Genomic DNA, 15,603 nt, shown 5'->3' with positions numbered 1-15,603 from the left:
CAAATGTTTGTTTTCAAAACCAAACATTGTTTATTTCTTAGTTATTTTTATTGTTAATCATTGTCAAATACTCACATTACCTTTGTGCCCTTATTCCAGTCTTAACAAAACCTTAGAACCGAACAAAAAGGGAGCACTAAAATATCAGTGCAGCAAAGAACTTTCATATCATCGAGTTGATTTCAACAAGAATCTCAGGCAGAGGTCTTCTAAATGGCCTGCAATATGATGCTGTACTAAATTATTCATAGATAACAGCTACTCTAGTAGTCATAATTTAAGACCTTATAGATAACTTACTTCAACGAGCTGCCACATTCGTAAAGGCAAAAACCTATCTATGAAACAGAACTGTGGTTTAACAAAACAGATTTTAAAATCAGCCAAATAAGAACAGATTAAGGAATGAAGAAGAAATGCAATATTTGTTGTCCTGAATCCCTTCCAAGTCACAAAAGAGATTAACAAGTAGTCAATGAATGGATGAGAATCCTTACTAGGGAGGTTAGGTGCAAGTATGTTAATCTAATTGACCACTGAAAGTTACTGTGATTTACTAGTTCAGTGGCTCTCAACCTTTCCAGACTACTGTATCTCTCTCAGGAAACTGATTTCTCTTGCGTACCCCCAAGTTTCATCTTACTTAAAAACTACTTGCTTAGAAAATCAGACATAAAAATACAAAAGTGTCACAGCACACTATTATTGAAAAATTGCTTACGTTCTCATTTATACCATATAATTATAAAATAAATCAATTGGAATTTAAATATTGTACTTACATTTCAGTGTATAGTATATAGAGCAGCATAAACAAGTCATTGTATGAAATTTTAGTTAGTACTGACTTTGCTAGTGCTTTTTATGAAGCTTGCTGTAAAACTAGGCAAATATAGATGAGTAGATGTTCCCCCTGGAAGACCTCTGCGTACCCTCAAGGGTACGTGTACCCTGATTGAGAACCACTGTACTAGTTTACCTATAAAATAGCCTTTATTGTACTAGCATACTAAGTACTTTATAAACATTTCTTAAAATATGCAGTGATGCATACATCCTCCAGTTTAAATCTCATGGAAAACTAAACTCAAATTTAACATGAAACAAAACCAAGTAAATAAAGAGAGTGGAGGATTGCCTCTACAGATTACATTAATTCATTCCATTGTGTGGGAGTTGTGCAATACAAACTGTAAAGTGCCCAGTCTCCGGAGCTTCCAAGTCACAAGAGAATATGTGCTGCAATAACTACATGCAACTGTGCAAGTTAATGATATTAATATTTCAGATGCTCTGCAATTAGGTACTGGATTAGAGTAATAATATGTCTAAAAAAATAATTTAATCGCATTTTGGCTGACAACTTGTATAATCAAGCTTCAGTATGACAAATCATTACATGGATTAGACAGAAAATATAGGTTTAGAAGTGGAATAAAAATGCAACCCACTTTTCCAGCAGTCTCACGCCATTCGAATAAAGTGCAATTGCCCTACTGATGAAATTACAGAAGTATCACAAAAGAGAAGCACAACTGCAGTTCACTTTTTTTTACAGTTAACCAGAATTCACTAAACTGGGTCCTGGGTCCTTCAACAAGTTGAAGTATACAGTTCTCAGACTGAGATCCCTGTGGAGGGACCAAGACACATCCTGGCACTTTACAAGCTGCTCTGTTGCTTTTCAGTTAACAGAGTATCTCTAGTTTGTTTAAGTTAAAACCAAGAAAAAAAGGTTAAATCCTTGGCACAATTCTCACATATCCTATATACGACTTGAAAACTCCACCCACCCTGGACAGAATCTCAGCTTTCATTTAAAAAAATAAGTTCCTAGCCTTTCCGGTAGAAAACGATAACTTCCCAAACATGAACCAGTCATAGGCGCTGACTCCATGGGTGCTCTGGGGCTGGAGCACCCACGGGGAAAAATCAGTGGGTGCTCTGCACCCACCGGCACCCAAGTTCCCCTCCCCTCCCCACCCCACCTCACCTCCACTCCCCCTCCTCCCCTGAGCGTGCCACGTCCCTGCTCCTCCACCTACCTCCCAGCACTTGCCGCCACCAAACAGCTGTTTGGCAGTGTAGCACGCTCCGGGAGGGAGGGGGGAGGAGTGGGAACGTGGCATGCTCAGGGAAGGAGGCGGGGAAGAGGTGGGGCGGGGATTTGGAGGAGTCGTCGGAATAGGGGCAGGGAGGGGGCGGAGTTGGGGCGGGGACTTTGTGGAAGGGGTTTGGGGGGCGGGGCAGGGGCGGAGTGGGGTGGGGCCGGGGGCAGAGTGGGATCGAGCATACCAGGGCGAGCAGAAGTCGGCGCCTATGGAACCAGTGTAAATTGATTCAGTGTTCTCTTCCTGTGTCTGAAGAAAGACAGCTCCAGGGCCTCTGCTGCCACTCACAGCTCTGTCAAGCAGCAACAGGTGAAAACAGCAAGACTCTGATCAGTATCACTATTGCTATTTGGAGCTCCATGGGCAGAAATGGAACTGTCAAAAATTATGTTAGTTTCATGCTGCTGCAGCAGCTTACCAAAGCTATTAACAGAAAAAGTATGCACTAGAGATATTCATTAGAGCAATGGTTTTCAACCTTTTTTCATTTGCAGGGCCCTAAAAAATTCTGAATGGAGGTGCAGACCCCTCTGGAAATTGAACCTGTGGTCCGCAGACCCCTACCATAGAAGTCATAGAGTGAAAACTGACTGAACAGAATTCAACTATAAATATTGCATGTGCTTAGCACAGCATTTGACACAGCATGAGAAAGGGCAGTAACTGTGAGCTTCTATGGTAACAACAAAACTTCTGGGTTTTGACCTGCAGGTGGGAGTATTCACATACTTTTGATTGATCAGAAAAACAGAATGCCTTTTCTGAGATCTGAAACTTTATTTTCATAGTCATCTTTCACAGACCCCTTAGGCATAGTCTACAGACCCCGAGGTGTCCATGGACCACAGGTTGAAAACCACTGCATTAGAGAACAGGACCCAAAAAAATAAAGGCAAGAGGAAAGGTAGAAAATAGACCACTCCTTCTTCCTTGCAGCAGCCAAGAAGAACTGGAGAAGGAAGAGAGAGAAAAAGCTTTGTCTTACCCTAGAAATTTGGGAAAGTTTAGGGTGAGGGTGGGGTAGCAGCTACAAATATGTAAGGACACCCACTAGCCAGAGACATAAACAAACGGAGGAACCTCTAACAGAGTCCAGAGACAGCACCCTGGTAGAAATTCCAGAGTCTTCCTGTTTCTCACCAGCTGATGGCAAGGAGTTGAGCTTCCCACAGGCTGTCCTGTGACCTCACTCATGGCCCCCTTATCTATTGCTGTGCTGGTAGATTTAGCCTTCTGGCTAGGCAGTGTCTAAATTAGTCACTGCATTATCGTACAAAGTCTGGTTAACATAACATCTTTCTAATTTCATAATACGAAAACTATTATAGATGGAGTGCGTAGCAATATCTATATTAAGACTGTATTACACTTCCCATTATAAGTCTTGTTTTCAGTTGCTTATAACAGACTAACTCTTTGCCTGAAATTTTCCATGCTCTAAGTTTTAGCAAAAATGGTTAAGCTGTTTGGGAGAATGAGGTTAGGGAAAAATCAGTCATTTTGCCAAAATGAAAATTGTTTCTGACCATTTTTTGAATAGTTTTAACACTCCAGGATTTTAGACTAGGAAGTTCAAATTTGGCAGGGAATTAAAGTGACAGCAGTTCGGGGTCCAATCCAGGTCAGTAAGGGGTTGTGTTACCACTTGCCCTGCAACTCTGTGTGACTCACAACTCTTTGTTGTTATAGCTCCCAGCCTAGGACGCTCATTGCCAACCTACCAGCATGTAGACAGCCTTGGTTCAACAGCCTGTGTCTCGTCCTGCAGCCCCACTCTGGCTTCCACCAACCTGGGTTACAACTTGCAGGGTGACAGCAACACACTCCCAGTTCTGAATTTTTCTCTAAACCGTGTGCTCTGTAATGTCCAGGCCCTCTCCTGGATAGTTCAGAGAAACTATCTTTTTTTTTTTTGTTCCTCTAAAGACACAAAACCTACCAGCTTATTAATTTAACTGGGGTGAATACACCCTTCCCTTTAAAGACAGCAGTGAGTTGGTTGACAATAAAAATACAAGAAATTTATTACCACAATATATATATAGGATTAAGTGAGTTCAAGTATCAAGAATGAAGATAGAGTTACAAGTAAAACAAACCAAGACAAAACACGCTTCTAAAAAGTCTAAAACTTAATCTAGCCAAGTATAGGCTTTGTTTGAGATTTTTTTCCTCACCTATATGCAGTTCCCAGAGACTTCAACCCCCCTTGGTTGATGGGCCCACATTTCTCAGCTTGTAAGAGTTCTGTTCCCTTGTATCTGTCTTGTGATCAATGCCAAAGACAGCTTTTGTCTTTGCTTATATCTTCCAAAGTTCAATGATGTTGCTTTAAGAGGCAGGATGGCCTCATGCAGTTTGTCTCTTCCTGTGGGCTTCCCAGCCCCCTGTACCTAAATGGGGCTTGAACTGTTTGGATTCCACCATGCTTAATTTACATAGGAGGAACGTAAATAGCGACCTTCTTCCTGGCAGGGAGGGAACTTGTTTCTCCCTGTTTTGCCATAGACTTTAAAACATCATGTCATTAAATATCCATAGTTCCTCATTTCGTGTCGATACCTACATTTCATAGTGATATTAATCACCAATGTGTCATTAGCTTTCAGAAAAGATCTCACTCTCTGCACTCTTATAATACAATCAGTTGATTCAATTGCTTATCACTGGAAGTTCAGACCCGCAGTAAACCTTTGAAATGATTCTTCTGAGTTAAAATTTATTCAACCTATCAGGAGAACGAGATGGAGTCTCGTGGTGAATGAAGCTCCATGCTCTTTCTTCCCCAATGGCTGTTTGCTGAAATTCTCTGTTTCCTGCCATCTCTTCCCCATGCTGTCTTGATGGTCCTGTTTACTGCTTATATGTAAGTTTAGGATTGATTTGTTTAACAACTCCCCCTGACATGCCTAGTTTAAACACACTTTAGCCGTAAGTCTAGCATGTACCTATAACTCCTAATACCCACTGCGTACATCCATCACACATGAATATTAATGTTTAGTAAGTTATTAGTTTTCAAATGACCCCACACAAGGCATATTTTGTAGAAAGATTATTACAATGATGTGTAAGGTGTGAATTCAGGGGTGCTTAGTGTCACACTTAGACCTGGAGTCAGAGAGGTGCCTTTATAATCCCCAGGAAAATCCAGCCAGATTTTATGTGCATACGAACTGCACTGTGCACTATCCCAAGCCTGATGGTGGTGCCTGTACCAGCCTCCCCACTCTACAAGCCAGGAGATTGAAATCTCACTTCTTTTGCTGACAGGTATTAATATTTTTATGAGCTTCACATCCCTTAACAGCGACCTAAGTCTCATAGGCCTAAACTAAGGGTAGGTCTTCACTGCAGAGTTAACTCAGGTAATCAGCACTTGGGCTAGCCCAGTGAGTGTGAGAAGCCACGCCACAAAGTCCTCACTGATGTTACACTCACCCGTGTGTGCTAGGACTTCTGGTGGCATACCCCATGTTTTATTGTGTTGTAGTACGCTGAGCCAGTCAGACTTTCCCAGTGAATTGTGGGAGAACTTGTCTGTCCTTCCAGGAAGATGGGAGGATGGGGTGGAGGTAGGGGGAATCATGGGAAGGCATTGGAGGACTATGAGCACTCAAGTGACTTAGCCTGTGTCCTCACTGCAAGGTAGGCAGCTTACCACCCCAAGTGAAAGTGGCACCCAAATTCTAGCCTAGACCATCAGTTAGCCCAGTTTTAAAGCACCACCACATTCAGGGGAGAGGGTTGTGTGTGTGTGGATTGGAGGGGCATTATGGATAACACCCAAGTAAGAGCCCAAGTTAACGCTGCAGTGAGGACATACTCTAAGAAGCAGCCAAGTATCATTTCCCCAACTTCTTTTATAAATGAAACAAGAGAGGAGATGTCTACACTACGTGTGCTACAACAGCACAGCTATGGTGCCAGAACCTTCGCTGCAGGAATTCCACCGCCCCAAGGGATGGCAGCTAGGTCAACGGACGCATTCTTCCAAACGCATCTACGCTGGAGGCTACGTCAGCATAGCTGCAGCGCTCACGGTGAGAATTTTTCAAACCCCCTAAGCACTGTAGCTATGTTGACCTAAGTTTTAAGGGTAGATCAGGATGCACAAACTGCACAAGGTCAAAACTGGGAATAGAACCAAGGTTTCTAACACAGTAGCCCCAAAGTCTCATCCACTTAGCCTCTCGGCCTTTCTAAATGAATGCATCAGATTTATGTGCTTGCCTATGTGCCTATAACCACGTTCTAATTAGCAGATCATACACACCTCAAATGGTATATTGGCAATTTTGTAATTAAGCTTCTGCTGGAATCAGGTGAATTAATATTATAGTCAAATATTTATCAAATATGCTCTATTTTGGATAACTGAAACTAATGCTATGGGCTTTCACTTGGATAAAAGCAGTGCTGCAGTGCAGGGTGATTTGGAGGACCTTGTGCAGGACTGGTATGCCTTTCTATAAAAAATGGACCAGCAGCAGCAGAGGCAGCTCAGTTTAAATACACCAGTGAATATTATTTTAAAATTACCTTCCTTATGTCTCACAATAAGTGAGTGACAATGTCAACTTGAAATCGAGCAATGAAGTGAGCCGTAGCTCACGAAAGCTTAGGCTCAAATAAATTTGTTAGTCTCTAAGGTGCCACAAGTCCTCCTTTTCTTTTTGCTTACGAATATAAGAAATGAGTTAGAAACCATATGAGGTAAAACTGCCCCAGCCGATTTCTGTAGTTTTATTGCCATTTTTTAATTTAAAAAAAAATGTTTTTCTCTCCCTTTTGTGTGTCTGAAAAACCCGCACAATCTCAGAGGAAACTAATTTTATGCAGTTGTTGTCAAACAGAAAATAAACAAACAAAAAACCCCAAACCACTTCTCTCATTTTTCAGTTGAAATACTCTTAGTAATAGCAAGTAAAAACAGTTAAATATGATTTTTAAATTGATGTCATCCCTTTAAAATATAAGAGTAGGACAGAACAGAAAATGAAAAGACTAAAATAAAAACTTCACTGAACATTCTGCAGGTATGTGTGTATATATATATATATACACACACACACACACACACACACAACCACACACAGGGCAGAAGAAATCTACAGATACTACCAGAAGAATTGTAGGGATATTTTAGTATCCTTATAAACAAGCTATTCCAAACTGAAATTTCACAGTTTATGCACGTACCACATGAATTGTGAGAACATCTGTAACATACACATTTCCTCTCATCTGCTGCAATTTTAGTTCTCAACAACAAACAGCACTAACCTGAAATCAGGATGTGGCTATTGTACTTAACGGCAGACTTTTTCTTGCCCATTTTGTTTCAGGTGCCAAGATAGGGTTGCTAACTGTCTAATCGCACAAACCCAAACACCCTTGCCCCGCCCCTTCCTCAAGGCCACACCCCTGCCCGGCCCCTTCTCCGAGACACCCCCACACACACACACTCCAGCCCCCTTCCCTCGGTCGCTCGCTCTCCCCCACCCTCACTCACTTTCACTGGCTTGGGCAGGAGGCTGGGGTGCGGGCTCTGGGCTGGGGACAAGGGGTTCAGAGTGTGGGAGCAAGCTCCAGGCTGAGCCTGTGGCAGGGGGTTGGAGTACAGGAGGGGGTGTGGGCTCTGGGAGGGAGTTTGGGTGCAGGAGGGGGCTCTGGACTGAGCCTGGGACAAGGGGTTGGCGTGCGGGAGGGTGTTTGGGGTGCAGGCTCTGGGAGGGAGTTTGGGTGCAGGAGGGGGATCAGGGCTGGGGCAGGGGGTTGGGATGCAGGAGGGGGTTTGGGCTGTGGGCTCTGGGAGGGAGTTTTGGTGAAGGAGAGGACTGGGGCAGGGGGTTGGGGTGCAGGAAGGGGTTCGGGCTCTGAGAGGGAGTTTGGGTGCGGGAGGGGGCTCAGGGCTGGGGCAGGGGGTTGGGGTGCAGGAGGGGTTCGGAGTGCAGACTCTGGGAGGGACTTTGGTTGTGGGAGGGGACTGGGGCAGGGGGTTGGAATGCAGGAAGGGGTTCGGGGTGCAGGCTCTGGCTGGGAGGTGCTTCCCTTGGGTGGCTCCTGGAAGCGGCGACATGTCCGGCAGCGGCTCCTAGGCTCAGGGGTGGCCTGGCCGCTCTGCGCGCTACCCCATCTGCAGGCACTGCCCCCGCAGCTCCCATTGGCCAAGGTTCCCCGCTCCTGGACAATGAGAGCTGCAGAGTTGGCACTCGGGGTGGGGGCAGTGCACAGAGCCTAGGGACTGCAGGAACATGGTGCCAGCCGCTTCCGGGAGGCGCGCGGAGCCCGGACAGGTAGGGAGCTGCCTTAGCCCCGCTGCAGTGCTGGACTTTTAGCAGCCTCAGTTCTCTGGGATTGGCTTCAGTAGCCTCCGGGAGATCGACCCCAATTCCGGGAGACTTCCGGCCAAACTGGGAGGGTCGGCAACCCTATGTAGAGCCCATAACTAGATAGCTTCTTTGACTCTAAAAACATGACACAATTATGGGCCACTGACAGTTGGCTCTTGGCATTAATTACAGAAGTATCAAAGTGGACACATTCTGAATACATATAGCTATTTAGGTCATTGTACAGCAAGTTCTTCAAATGTCAGCTCTGATGGAATTATTCTGAAATAAGTAACGAAGCATAAAAATATTATATTAATCTATAAGAACAGGCCTCGTGGTTAGTAGTCCACACTGCTACACGAGAGACCCTGGTTTAATTTCTGGGTAAAATATATTGCTCCCTCAGCTGATAGGGACCGGTAGTACTTCAGATATGGTACACGGTCCGCTTGGAAAAGGAGTGAGAGAGGAGCAGCTCACGTCGCTTCACAGAAACACCTGTAGCTGAACAAAGAGCAATACTGATGAGCTTCATTAGGAGTTTCACCTAGAGCTCAGCTAAAGAAAGTAGCTGTAGAATGGGGTATTTTAAGGAGGGAATGAGAAAATACTCCAGACATGGCAAAAAGATTAAAATATTCAGGCCTTGATTTTCATGGCAGGTTAAGAGCTGCTTGAGGCCTACTCAACCCTTGTACAAATTAGGGCTGCACAGAGGTCATGCTTATGCCAAAGAGAGTTCCCCTGTGGAAAGGGAATTCTCCACCAACTATCTTTAGCCATTTCAGGGCCAATTTGTGCGGCTTATACAGTGCAAAGTGCCCACAGCAGACTGGGGAATCCAACCCTAACTTTCTAAAAAGAATGGCCAGGTTTTCAAAAGAGCTTATACCCACAAACAGGTACAGCACGCTCTGTAGCAGTTCAGCATTCATCACACTGCCTCGACAATGGGCCTCAACCCATTTATGGGAGAGGTTAGACAGGAAGTCACCTCTAAGGGTAAGTAGCTAGATAGCAGAAAAGACCATTCAATCCTTCGCTTCTCTGCTGACCATCAACAAGGACACCAATAAGTGTCAGTTCTGATGGTAGCTTTTGTGATATGAACACCTGACCACTAGGCGCTCAAGTGAGAGGATCAATTCTTTTCACATAAACCACTGAACAACCATCAGATGGTTTCCATTTTCTAAAATAATAAATGGATGTACTTATATAAATTTAAAAAACAGAACATGAGCTTGTCATGTTTCAGAACAATATAATTATGACAATGTTTAAAGCAGATGATATCACATCACTGTTTACAATACTCTTTTTCAAAATGTATGTCCCCAAAAGTTTAAAACACTTTTTATAATAAAAAGGGATTCTGTGCCACACTTATCTCGGAGAAGCAGCAACTGCTTATTGAAGACTGTATAAGCATTTCCATTCTCACCCACTGTTTTAAGACACTCAAAGTTCTGCAAATCCCAGTTTTCAGGCTGAAATGTTCTAGGCTTGGTCTCTGTCTGAAAGTGAATATTTTGGAACATTTGAACAAAAATGGTTCTGCTTTTTTTTGAGTAGGAGGCAAATGCAGAAATGACTCTTTCCCCATTATAAAAAGAGTTGTTTAAAAGAAAGTCACAATATATTCTACAATGGAAATGGCTAGGATCAGAAAGTTAAAATTTGGCAGGTAAATATCCCTCAATGAGAAGCACCACCTTTGAATGTTCTGCTGAAAGTCACTTTTGATTTAACTGAATTATGAGCCTGTGAAAAATGCATACTTCACACACAGGCAGAATCTCTTCTCGTCATACTGCCCTCAACTGATGAATTCTCAGCTCTCCCTCCATGCTACCCTCTTTAATTTGGGGCTCTCCCATTAATGAATTTTGGGATCATCCAAATAATGAATACTGGGCCTCCCTATTTCTTTGCAAGTTTCCTCTGGAGCTGCCACCCACGCTAGATATGAAGGAGGCCTCTGGCCTCTCAGTTCCCCTTCTTCACAAGGGACCCACTATGCCTTGCTCCCCCAAAGCCTCAACAGGAATAACAGAATTGGTTTCCACAATTGCGCAGTTCCTCTTAAAGGAAAAATGAAAAATGGTGCTTGTGCAGTCCTAGTCCCTACCCCTCCCTGTGCTCCTAAAAAAGAGCAAGTAGTGCCTAGGTCACTCTGCTCCCTGCCTTCCCCAACCCCTCCAGGAATCAGCGGCTCTCCAGCTTTATGCACACAAGCAAAATTTCACCAGGAGCAAGTGTTTTGTTAAGACTTAGCTGGAGGTGAAGGAAAGAGGGGTGGGGGATATGACTTCATATTTATCAGACACCTGCTTCACACAGGTGATAAAAGACAGAGCCTCGGGGGAGGAGGAGAGAATTCAGTAGGAATCCCAGCACTCTTCTCAACAGCTGAGAGTGCGGTGGAAGAACCTCAGCCTCTCACAGTGAATTACCCCCAGACTTCTCCATGGAGGCCACTCTCATATTTCCCGTCAGCCTCTGACTAGATGGCAGTAGGTGTCTGGTAAATTAGTAAGCTCTAGGCATTCTACATTTTACTCATATGCCCTCTAGAGGCAGCAACCTACTCCCAAAGGCTTTCATGGGAACAGGAACAGGCCCTGTGTCTACATTACATTTTCATGCTCTACAGGACTGCCTCTTGTTAAGATAGTCTTCCTCAGCCATGATATAACTAGAGTAATAATAAATCAATCAATCAATCAATCAACCATCACCCACACTTAAAGCCCTGAAAAGCTGACAAATGGTGGTGGATAGATCCCTAGACAAATACAAATTTCTGTACACTTAAATCTAAAAGTTAATAAATTACAGGATTAGGTTCACTGAAATTTAAAACCAGAAAAAACCTACAAAATGCCAACAAGTAGAAAGAAATCCCTGCAAGATGCCAATAGTAGAAAGAAACTGAGAAGTCAAAGGGATAGAAGGCAATCTTCCTACAAAAATATAATAGCAGGATAACACCATGCTATGGTATATAGGTATCTCCCATACATAAGCAAGACCTACTGTATCAAGGAAAGAGTTATTCCCCATTTTCTCATATCACGTTAACCCCTTTTTTTAAATCCTGGTTTTTGCTACCTGAGCCCATAAGTATTTATAAATCAAATGTATGGCTCCAATAGGCCATCAAATCCTTATCGCATTACAGAAACAAACTTTTTTTGCTTCTATTTCCTTATTCCCATAATTGTTATTAGGACAGACTATCTCTAGGAAAACCCATTGCATTTGTCACAAATATAAGCATGTTATTTCTTTACACAGGGGGCAGTTACTTATAAAATACACATCTGATAAATTATGCCATTAACTCTACAGTACCTTAGTGACAATACTCCAAGAATATCTCAAGAAGGCAGTCTTCATCTCTCTTCCAGTTCCATCATACAGAAAAAAAATCTGTTTTTGTAACTCACGAAAATATGCTGATGACCTAAATGAAGAACTCCACATTAAACTAAGGTAAAGGTGAATAACATCCCGGAAATTCAAAATTAAAGTTGACATTTCCATGCTTAACTCAACCTTGTGGTTAAGGAGGGGGAAAGCACAATAGTTCAGAATTGTCAGTTTCACTCTAAGGTGATATTCAAATTTTAACATGGAAATACAAATAAGGCATATGCAATGCAGAATGCAAATCTTTGCAACATATATAGTATGTCCATTACTTTATAACTTCAGCTTAATGCTTACTCTATTTTACCTCTTCTCCCCCCCCCCCAATACCAAAAACAAACCACTGAGCACATGGTCTTGGAAACAAAACTGTTTATGAGTGGGTTTGCTTGGTAGCTAGTAAAAGTCCGCATGTCTGATAACATCACGTGCAACATCCAAGCTTATAGTTTAACTTGGTTCTTTGTGACTACTAGACTGAAAGGGTCCGGAAGCATAACCTCTCTCAGCCAATCAAGATCAGCATTGAAAGGCTCCAAAAAGAATCACAGAAAGTCATCCTCAGACTAGAAGACAGTGTGTATGGAGGGCTAGGGAAATACAGTAGTGAAACTCCAACTCCCTCCACCCCCCCCCCCCCAACCACGCACACATTGGGAAACACTAAGTCAAAACAAACACACCAAAAGCATCTGAAAATGACATTTTGGAAAAACATAACTTTTGTAAGCTGATAAGCCAGCCCGACCCTAGGGATCATGTTGTACCTGGCAGGAGAAGGAGGGGAGAAGAGAAGGAACCAGCCTTTCCTCTGGGACAGTGGAGTTGCATGGCAGGTTAGGAGAGAAGGAGCTGCCTGGCTGAGGGCTGGTTGTGAGAAGGGAGGAAAAGGATCGTGTCTGGGGTCTAGGACTTATGATGGTGGAGGAGAGACACTGCACTTGTCTCCTGGTGCAGTGGAAGAAGGGGGAAAGCTGGCTGGCCTGGGCCTTGGCAAAGTGCAGCTCCACTGGAGGAAAGGTTAAGGAGCCAGCCCGTGCCGGGGGGGACATGGAGTCCAGCCTGTGCCTTGTGCGGTGGAGGGAAAGGGGGGACATGGAGTCCAGCCTGTGCCCTGGGCGGTGGAGGGGAAGGGGGGACATGGAGTCCAGCCTGTGCCTTGTGCGGTGGAGGGAAAGGGGGGACATGGAGTCCAGCCTGTGCCCTGGGCGGTGGAGGGGAGGGACCTGGTGTCCAGCCCATGCACCGGAGGGAGCGGGGGCAGACACAGCCTGTGCCCGGGGGGACACGGTGTCCAGCCTGCCCCGCTTTCGGGGAGTGCAGCCGGACCAGGCCAGGAACGCGGGGCTCGGGCCGGGTTCCCCGTCCCGCCGCGGGGCCTCCGTGGGGCCGGCGCCGTTCTGTACCTGCGGGATCCCCGGCCGCGGCTCGGGCGGGCACCGGAATAGCCGGCGCGGCCTAGCGCGTCCCCAGCGCCTCCGCAGCGACACGTCGCCGCCACCGTCTGCCCAGCGCCGCCCCCCCCGCTAGGCTCAGGGAGCTGTGCCGGGCCGGCGGCGGGCAGGCCGCGCTCAGGCGCCGCCTCTCCCCGCAGCCCCGCCGGAGACGGGGAGGAGCCGCCGGCTCTACAGGGAGCCGCCGGATGGGGAGCGGGGCTGCCAGCGCCGAGGGCAGCGGCAGCGGGGCGGAGGCCTGGGCAGGGGGTTACAGAGGAGCCTCCGCCAAATCTTGCCTCAGCAGCGTCCGAGCATCCCTCACGGCACCGTGCCCGGCCGGGGCCCCCTTCTCCGGGGTGCAGGCAGGCCCTGCCCCAACCCCTGTGGGGCTGGGCTCGATCCTGGGGCAGAGCAGACTAGGACTGGGCCAGGGAAGGCCCTGGACACACTGCAAGTGCTGGGTTTCTTTCTGCAACCCTTTGGGACACTCCTTCAGCCGCTCACAAAGAAAAGAGGACTCACCCCAAGGCTCCCCCTGGATAAAGATGCTTGAAGTCAGGGTCCCCTGTGTCCATCCCCAGTTGCAGTGTTGAGGACACTGGCAATTTTAATCACCAGTCATGCCACACTGGGGGGTGTTTCCTCGAAACCCCAGCTCCTGGAATCCAGTGCCTACGTGAGAATCTCAGCTTTCATTATAAAATGAAACCAAAAGCTAAGTTTCTAGCCCCTGTGGCTGCGGAGAATGTCTTGAAAACATGACCTGAGAGTATGCTAAAGTCTCAGAACTCCAAAGGCCCATAAAAAAATATATGTACATATATATTTAAACTCACATGATTTTTGTGAGGCCTGCCTCATGATTTGTGTATGCTGTGTCGGTCCCAAGATATTAGAGCAACAAGGAGGGTGAGGTTATATATTTTATTGGACCAACTTTCATAGGTGAAAGAGACAAGCTTTTGAGCTTGCACAGAGCATGTCTTCAAGTCCTGAGCCAGCTGCACTCCCCCAGGGACACAAAGAAGAGCTCTGTGTAAGCTTGAAAGCTTGTCTCTCTCACCTACAGAAAAAACAAGGAGTCGTTGTGGCACCTTAGCGACTAACAAATTTATTTGGGCATAAACTAGCCCACGAAAGCTTATGCCCAAATAAATGTGTTAAGTTTCTAAGGTGCCACAAGGACTTCTCGTTGTTTTTGCTGATACAGACTAACACGGCTACCATCCTGAAACCTGTCACCTACAGAAGTTGTCCAGTAAAAGATATGACCTCACCCACCTTTTCTCCCATGATTTTTGAACAATTGGCATTGGCAATGTTGCCTAATCCTGTTTGCATGCATCAGTGCCTTCTGGGAAAATCTGGACAGCTGTCCCTTAGTGCCTCAACAAGCACAGATAAAGTACTTAACGCAAATACACACAGGCCTCAGCAATGCCTGGGGTAGTGCACTCCTGTGCTCTGCCACACCATGAGATGGAAGGAAGGAGGACTGGCCAAGCCAGGTACACAGCTGACAGCACCAAACTGGTTGTAGGAATGCAATCAGGCCAGTCTAGACTGCTTGTGGGGTGAAATACTTAGCTAACAGGTTTCAGAGTAGCAGCTGTGGTAGTCTGTATCCACAAAAAGAAAAGGAGTACTTGTGGCACCTTAGAGACAAACAAATTTATTTGAGCATAAACTTACACTCAAATAAATTTGTTCATCTCTAAGGTGCCACAAGTACTCCTTTTCTTTTAGCTGACAGGGTTACAAACCAAGTAAGCAGCTGGTACACAGACATAAACAATGTGTAGAGCCATCTATGGTTCTGCTTGGTTATATTGAAAAGCTATATTGGGGAGAGTTCCTTAGAAGATAGAGTTGCCATATTTGAATATAATTGTGTGTCTCAATTTTTTTTTATTTTAATCTGTTTGTAATGTCATGATAGAACTGGGATGTGCTCATAAATTTTGCCCTTATTAAAATGGCTACTATATTCCATTGTTTGCAAATGGACTGAAGCCAGAGGCTGCCTTTAGCCAAGATGGACATTATTCTTTGCAAGTGAGTCTACCCCCAGTAAAAATGAGGCTAAATTGGGATAGGTAACATATTTAATTTTTTGTAACAAAGTATATATATATTTGCAATGAAAACTGTGCTTCACTAATAATCCATTAGAATTTTTTAAGCTTGTCAACAAAATAGCAGATAAAATAAATTGATTTAATTTATTTGCACTGTCAAAAAGAACTGTTGACAGAACCCTCACAAGAAGCTGCCAATGAAATC

The 15,603-nt window shown here is 44.9% G+C and overlaps 1 protein-coding gene across 1 annotated transcript in view; it reads right to left on the bottom strand.

Moving 5' to 3' along the window:
• The window catches only part of VPS54 (VPS54 subunit of GARP complex), an 81,460-nt gene extending 68,042 nt beyond the window's left edge, over nucleotides 1–13,418 (bottom strand). The window contains exons 1-2 of the mRNA XM_074949579.1: nucleotides 13,291–13,418; nucleotides 11,807–11,918 (exon numbers count right to left, since the gene is read on the bottom strand). The gene's annotated coding sequence lies outside the window, so the exon portion shown is untranslated. The remainder of the gene's footprint in view (nucleotides 1–11,806; nucleotides 11,919–13,290) is intronic.
• Nucleotides 13,419–15,603: the final 2,185 nt, after the last annotated feature.

Source organism: Natator depressus, chromosome 3, assembly GCF_965152275.1.
Source record: "Natator depressus isolate rNatDep1 chromosome 3, rNatDep2.hap1, whole genome shotgun sequence".
Classification (NCBI taxonomy): domain Eukaryota; kingdom Metazoa; phylum Chordata; order Testudines; family Cheloniidae; genus Natator; species Natator depressus.
The sequence above is the reverse complement of the archived record's forward strand: the minus strand, read 5'-3'. Positions and strand labels throughout refer to the sequence as shown.